Source organism: Nothoprocta perdicaria, unplaced genomic scaffold (assembly GCF_003342845.1).
Source record: "Nothoprocta perdicaria isolate Ctin4 unplaced genomic scaffold, notPer1 scaffold_27, whole genome shotgun sequence".
In the NCBI taxonomy this organism is placed as follows: Eukaryota; Metazoa; Chordata; class Aves; order Tinamiformes; family Tinamidae; genus Nothoprocta; species Nothoprocta perdicaria.
This window is the reverse complement of record NW_020455499.1, coordinates 1,298,372-1,306,192: the sequence shown is the minus strand read 5'-3', so window position 1 is coordinate 1,306,192 and position 7,821 is coordinate 1,298,372.

Genomic DNA, 7,821 nt, shown 5'->3' with positions numbered 1-7,821 from the left:
TGGAAAATATTTTCTGCCACTTCCGAGGCAAGATATAAAACCCAGGACTTTGTTATCTATGACTGGCCAAATGTAGTGGTACGTTAAGAGTGGCTGTGTGCAATCTGGTCATCTACATCACATTTCAAAGACAGCAACTGCGCTTTTATTTTTCTTCTTTATTCAATCGTACCTCGCTTCATTTCTTTTATTACCTTATAATATCATATAATATCAGATCCTGATATTTGTCGTCCTGCAGTTAAAAGCGCAGCTGTCACCAAGTTCCAAGGAGCCCTTTAATAGTTTCCATGTTTCTCCTTAGAGGCATCAGATTTAAGTGAAATGGCTCCTTTTAAGTGCACTGACCAGACACACATGTAAAGCACTTTGGGATGGAATCACGTATTCTCTTGTGGCTCAGCTGCTTCTACCTGCAACTTTTAGCTTGCCCAACAGGAGGAGATTATGGTGCAGACCAACTTAATTTTAACTGATACACCCTATAGCCCACAGAATTTGTATTATACACCCAGGTGTATTCCCCAGTTAATAGTTCCTGCAGTTTCTAGGTTAAAAATAGAGCATTAAGAGCATGTGGGTAGATGATGCAGCAATATGAAATAGCATCACACCTGTCTCCATGTTGCGGCTTCCCAAGTGTAAGTAGGAGTCAAAATTTCCCTCCTCATTAAACAAAAACACTGATAGATAGTACATCACTTGGCATCTCCAAAGTGATATACCTAAGACATACCATCTGCTACGAAGTTGCAAAAACATAGCCTGAGAAAAGTGGGACATCAAGGTGGAGCTTAATTCTCTTTAGTCAATTTTCTGTCTCTCCTGGACTTGGGCGCTCCGGCACAGACGCCGATTCCGGCACCTCCGTCTGTAGGGGCCCAGAGTGACGCTGCAGAACGTGGCTCTGCTGCCCAGCCATGAGCACGTGCAGGAGCAGGGAACCCCCCGTGCCACCCACTGCTTCCCAGGCATGCACACGTATGGTGGAAACGTGCACGAAAACATGATGCAAGTGTACGGCACTGCTTTGTGCCGGCCACGGCAATCACAGATAGCCAGCCTTGCGAGGGCTCTCGCCACTGRACTCCAAGGACTTACGTGCTCTTGTTTTCTCTTCTGCTCCCAGGAATTCCGCAGGCTTGCACGGGGCACGGTGTCAGACTGGGACCCAGTCGCTCTCCTGGGGATTCTCACTGGAGATGTCATTGAAACTCGAGAGCAAGGTGACTATAAATCCCAGATGTTGTGCTTGCTGGAGGAGCAGGACGGACAAAGAGCCATAAAAATGAGGAGACCCAGCCACCCTCATGATAAAGGAGACCTTTTAGCTCCATTCCTTATGAAGTTGTTTGAGCACCACTCCCTTAGCATGCTCATCCCTGTGCCTCTCCGTCAGGTCCCAGCRAGTTTCAGGCAGAAACATGGGATCATCCCCACCTGCTCACGGACACAGGGTCACCCTGGAGATGCTGCTCCACTCAGCTTGCCACACAAACAGGCAGCTTGGCACCATCTGAGGGCAGAGAGGGCGGCTACTGATAAGCGAATGGCCTGTAGAAGAAAAGCCATCAATTTTCAATGCTACTCCTTATTTCTGGAGGCCTCTATGCCTTTGTCCTCGAGCTTTCTGCTCTGAACACATGTTCAATCCCCTTGTTTTCTCCCCATGGCCTCCCTGCTTTGCCCCAGGGTTGCTCTTGAGGAGACACTTGGATTTAGAGGACACATATTTAAATTAGTGCAATTAAACAGCGCCCAGCGGGTCTGTAAAGAGCAGTGCTYGAGCTGGGGCTCCTCACCCCTGCACATGGATGTGCTGCACATTTTCACCTCATGGTTTTAACTGGGAGCAGGGGGGCAAGGGAGCCRTGACCTCCAAAAGTAGGGAAGTTCTGCTGTTTATTGTGTGAGAATGTGCAGTTTTGGGGCTTGCTCTTGCTGGCTGCCGCTCCAAAGGACAATGAGTGAGACGTGACCTTTAATATTGACACCCTTCCATTGGTCAGACGCGGGCACAGGCACTAGTGTCCAAAGCTGTGGGACTGTCTGTCCTGCTGTCCATCTCCTACTGATGCTCCTCGTCTCCTCCCAAGGCTGTGAAATGGCATTTGTGGCCCTGGCTGCTTCTCCAGGTTGGTGATGGAGCAGTTATGGAGCAGAGAGCTGGGAAGGCTGCAGAAATGCATCTGCACTGGGGCAAGAGCAACCGGAGAGGAGGTGGGAGCTCCCCAACCTACCCTTCCTGGGAAGTTATTCCCACTGGAGGGAATCTGCATGACAACGCGCTCCTCGTCCTCAGCCTGTCCAAGAAGAGAAGCTCTCAAAGGGGGCCTCTCGGACCTCCCTGTCTCCTCTCGGAGGGTCAATGAATGAATCATGAAATAAACACAGCGTTTGAGCTCTGCAGTAGCCAATATTTCAGGTTTTGGACATAGGGAGAAGATGTGAATTCTTAGCGGAGCTCTACAAGGTAGGAGGAGAAATGGAGTGCAGCAAAGGTGCAAGACTCATTAGTGGGGGAAAAACAAATGGGCTTTTGCTGTTTTAATAACCCAGTGTGTTGCTTTTACCACAGGAGAAGAATTTCTCTAAAGCCTGACTATCCCTTTAAAAAAAATCCTGGAAAYACACTTCAGAGAGTTGTAATGAAATAACATTATTTATCAGTATTAAATATAGATAAACAAAAATGAGAAACAGACTTAATTGAAACCCTCTGTGAAATCTGGCTAATCAGTTTTCATTTCCAGGAGGCTTTAGCTTATGTTATTTAATTTATTATTTATCTGTTTTATTTTGATTTGTATCGTGAGCCCTGGGCTTTGGGCGCCTTAGGAACACTTGGGGACAGCTCGGGAACYGTCGCCACCGACTTCAATCGGGCCGGCGCTTCGCCCCGTTGGGCTCTTGCTAAGGCTCCAACAAGCCTAATGACCACGTAAGTGTTCTCCTGCCTTCCCTGGAAGCACTAACCACTGTACAGAGAYATTACAATATATTTCCTGACCACCAAAGTGCCTTTCCTTTCGAGGCTGCTTTTTTTTTTCATACCTCCATTGCATGCAAACATGTTTCCATTTCACTTTATTTCTTTAATTTATAGGCATCAAAGATGCTGAATCAGGAAACTGAGGTTATAGCTGTTGAAGAAACGGATCCCACATTGCGACGAACTGCTTTTTCTGCACWTTTTCTCCTCTTCCTCATTCTGAGTCATTGTCACACGTCCTGGAGGCCGGTGTTGCATAGGAAGCTCTTGATGGTGAGAGCCATGCCCTTTCTTGTGGTTTCTGCAAGYAGACGCGTGCCATTCTGCGCCTCTGCTGCTTGTCTTCTGCTAATGATGCTTAATTCACACTGACGAGCTTCCTGCATCCGCCCAGGCTGGCAGTGAAATGGTTAAACTTGACTATGCTAATTGGATTCTAATTAGCCCAGCAATGCTGCTTATCTCTGCTGAAGTGCAAACTCTGGGATTCCACCTCTGTATGGGGGGAAAAATGTAGAGTTGGGGAAGAAGCGAAATTCAAGACAGAAGCAACAAGCAAACTGCAGGCTAAAACTTGAGTGTTTGGCTCACAGTAGTGAGTTTTGGTGTGTGCTTCCTTGTGGTTTCAAAAGTAAACTTGAAAATGTCTCTGTGACATTGGGGGTTGTGGCCAGAAAAAGTAGAACTGCATTTTCTCCTAGAAGCAAAAAGGACTGAAATGTTTGGTTAGTGGATCTACCCATTCACATAAGTATTTTGTGTCCCTCCAAAGCACGATGTGTGTATGTATGCATTTATCCTCACAGCACACCTGTCTGATATATGTCAGTCATTTTTCAGGGCACTCAATCAGAGATTAATTAAATGATTTGCCCAAAGTAACACTGGAAAACTGTAGCAGAAACGGCGAGGAGCCAAAGGTCTCCAGTGCTCCCATATGGATTAATACAGGAGGTTTGCAATACTTACAGAATGACTAAAAAGTTAAATTACTTGAAATTAAAAGTTATCTCTAGAGCTAAAGCAGTAGTACTGTGAGCCCAACTACAGCCCATGGCGAATCCTTAAACGAAGGATTATCRAAAGGAAACCATCCCTGTTTCATATTCCTGTGGTCTCCTGCATCCCGGCAGTGGCAGAAAGCATGGCTGTGCGCACGGATCTGGAACATACATGATTTTTGTGCTTGTTGCCTTGCTGGAAAACTCACCAGTCCCCTGTCTGCAAGCCCTTCCTCCAGACCTTCCTCCTCAAGGTCCAAGAAGGACCATCCGCCCCTGTCCTATCCCGCCCAGCCTGGTTCCTCTGCTCCCAGGCTTTCCTTCCTTCTCCTCATGCTCAGCAGCCAGCTGCTTGGGGCCGAGCTGGACGGACACAGATGTTCCCACCTGCGGCGCCTTCTCCTCATAGGCTCCCAAAAGGCTCCCTATATTTTAAAGAGGAGGAGGAGGAGGAGGAAGGCAGGGTGGCCTGTGGTGTTGCTCAGTACGGACACAGCCGGAGCTGCCCAGCGGTGGCGGGGTGTCATTTTTTACAGGTTGCCAACCAGGCGCTTGTTGCACCTATGTACTTTTTTCCTCCTTTTTTTTTTTACTTTTTTTTTTTCCAGAGATTTGCCCGAGTGTAGATGTGCCAACACAGGTTCCGGTTTTACCACAGCTAATTCTCTTATTTCAAAGAGAGGAAATATCCTTGGACAAATCTGCTTTGTCAAGGTTGAAAACGTTCCGCACCACAGATGGTGACCATAAGGTGCAAGTGAGTTTTCAGCTGAACCGGTGACACCCTACCCATTTGCTTTGCTGCCGAAGATTTTAAAACTARGGTTTGTTTTTTTTTTTTTTCCTTTTTGTTATGAGAAGCCGCGCGAGATCCCTCTCTCCAAATGTCTCTTCCTCCTGTTAGCTCCTCGCTTCCATATTCATGGCACTCCTGCTGCTGCTCGCACTGCCATGCGTAGCCCCTGCCGCAAATTGTCCGGTTCCCGGTGTTCGCATGGCAGTTCCCCTCGGTTTTTGCAAAATTCATTAAGCGGGGGSTGCACGGGGCACTGTCCCCCTTATGCTCTTTCCCTCCTGTAAACCCCCGGGTCTCGTGGCGCTGCCTCTGCAGCAATCCTGCCGTACAGTCATGGGTCCCCGCTTCTCTCTTCCCCCTGACTAATTCCCTCCACGAAATGAAAAGTGAAGCCTGAGGAGGCCGTGAAGTTTGATGCGCTCCAGGTACAAGAGCAGAAAAATGTAAGGCTTAACAAGGAGACGTTCTCCTGTCACTGGGAAACGAGAACAAAAAGGCAAAGTGAGCGGCTGGGCCTTGCGCCCCGCGAGAAGCTCCTCAGGCTGCCGCTGCAAAGGGTTTTCTTAACAGAAGGGCAGCAGGCTGGGCACATAAATTACGTGGACTTGGTGAAGAAGTGGAGCTAAGTGTTGAATGTGCTTGGGGGCAGCTCCTGCAGTCCCTCACGTGCCTCGCTTGCAGCACCTCTTTACAGAGTGCTGGACATGCATCAGTGTCGACTTCACTCGCACGGCCTCCCCTGCTCGTCCGGGGCTACGTTCAGGGTGCTCAAGGGCTGGCTCCCCACGTGAGAGCTGCTCCGTGGCTCCCACAAGACAAGYCCCGTGGCCTGGGTGCTCCGACCTTCCTATTGCACCATCACCCCATCACACCATGTCTCTCCATGCCACCACCTCCACGTTTCTTTGCTGTCCCTCCAAAACACCTCTCCTTGCACCTCCTTTCCTGCATCTCAGCTCAGCCTCTTCCACTGCCACGTTCCCCTTCACTTCTCCATCTTCACTTGCTCTCCTTTTCTCCTGCAACCTGGTTTCCTTCCAACCTTCTGGCACTGCGTAACCCTGGAGTGTTGGACCCTCCATGCTGGAAAGTCACCTGCCACATCAGCAGTTTTGTTGGCCTTTCTCTTGGATCCCCTGCCATCCCTTGTGTTGACTGCACAGGACACCATGAGCTGTTGGACACAAGCTTGACTCRTGTAGTCAAGGCCACGTAGACCTACTCTCCAACTCACCCCTCACGCACCTTGAGGAAGCCAGATGAGTTACACTGCGATGAAAGCAGCATGAAATGGAAATCAACACCAGCAAATGTTCAGAAGAAGCTCACGCCGTAAAATCTGAACCCGACTTTGTTTGATTTTTCTTTTTTATGGGCCTCGGTGGGATTTTTTTTCTCCCCACACCATTGCGGTGAATTATAGCAGTTCCACCCAAGTCCCCTGCTTGTCGCTGCTCAGTTTCCTGCCAGGTCGCTGCCCCATTTTTAACTCTTTTGGGGCCCACCTTCTGCAAGCCCATAGGCAGGACTGGGTTAGTGAAAAGATCTTTTTCTTGGGATTTTCTTGGTCTTGGGGTTTTCTAGGCCTTGGGGTATATGAGGAATAAACCAAATTAAAGTAAACTGAGGAGGTCTCGTAAATAGGTGCTTCCTTCCACTGCTTGGAAAGGCACGCAGACTATTTGCCATTCCTTATACAGCATATAATTTAAATATTTCAAAACTTGAGATGAAATCCTGAGGAAAAAATACAACAGCGGGGTGYCCCTTTGAATATTTCAAATCAGATATAAATTGTTCAGACAAGTTGATCWTAGTCTTGGGGTACTTTTCAAGAGATTCGATAGCGTAGGACTTAGAAGCAGGCTGCCATTCCGGTAGGCGCTGTGGCACATCACATGCACAGAGCTAAACTGCCTGCTTGGGATGTGGGTTTCACAGCTCCGGGTCTCTGACAGATACCTCTGCTTCAGCAGCAGCTTCTCGGTGCAGCCTTTGATGGTCCTACCATGCAGCAGGCCTGGTTTGGGCCGAGCAACTCTTGGCTTGGGTAGTTGGGTGCATGAAGCAGGTTCTGACCATCTTGAAAAAACTTTTGCATGGGGAAATAATTAATCTATATCCCATATATGTTGCTAAAAACAATGTTAGTGCCATCTTTTGGGCAAGATTTTAAAGCACATAAGTCAAGATATTAGACTATGTAGCTCTGCAATAACCATAATTGAGACCATTTGTCCGTCTTGTGCTTTCGAACGGAACATGCTTAGAGAAAATCAAAGGGCTTCAGAAGAGTTTTGTAGTGAAGTTACTGAGGCTTGCAGAGCAGTCGGACAATGTTGAAAAGTAGCACTTTTTAACTGTGTATAGTGGTGTCACCACTTCCAACTTCTGACTCATCACTAACTAGTGCACATTGCTCAAATGGAGGGTTTTTTCTTTTTTCTTTTTTCTTTTTTTTTCCAGTAACTGGGCGTTCTGAATGAGTTTAGAGTGAAACACTGAGCCAATGCTCACTCTGAGTAAAACAACAACTTTGATAGCATCTACATTGAGTTTTTCTGCTTCCTAAAAATACTCTTCAGCTCATCAAAACCTCATTCTTCTAGACTATTGGTTCTGTTGAATATGGAACAAACAACACTTCTGAAATAAATAACGTTATCCGCAAAATAAGCACCTCTTTGGTTGCTGAGATCAAAACTCAGGGATCTCCTATGGACTCTAGGGAAAACTAGGGTTGGTCCACTAAAAGCAGAGCTGATAGTCATTTGTTTTAATGTTTTATTACTGATTTAAAATTATAGCATACGCTGAATACTGCTGCACAGAAGGACTTGTTTACTCTGGGAGTAAGAAAAACAACCAAATTCTCTTAATTTTCAGTTACGGTTCAATTAGGATGTTTGAGCTGTTTTGGATTTCTTTTTATTGGCTTCAATTAATGTACATATATTTTTATGTCCCTGTAGCTCGGGATTCAAACAAGCAGCTCAGCCTGTTTGTTTAAGCAGTTGCATCCCCACGCATCT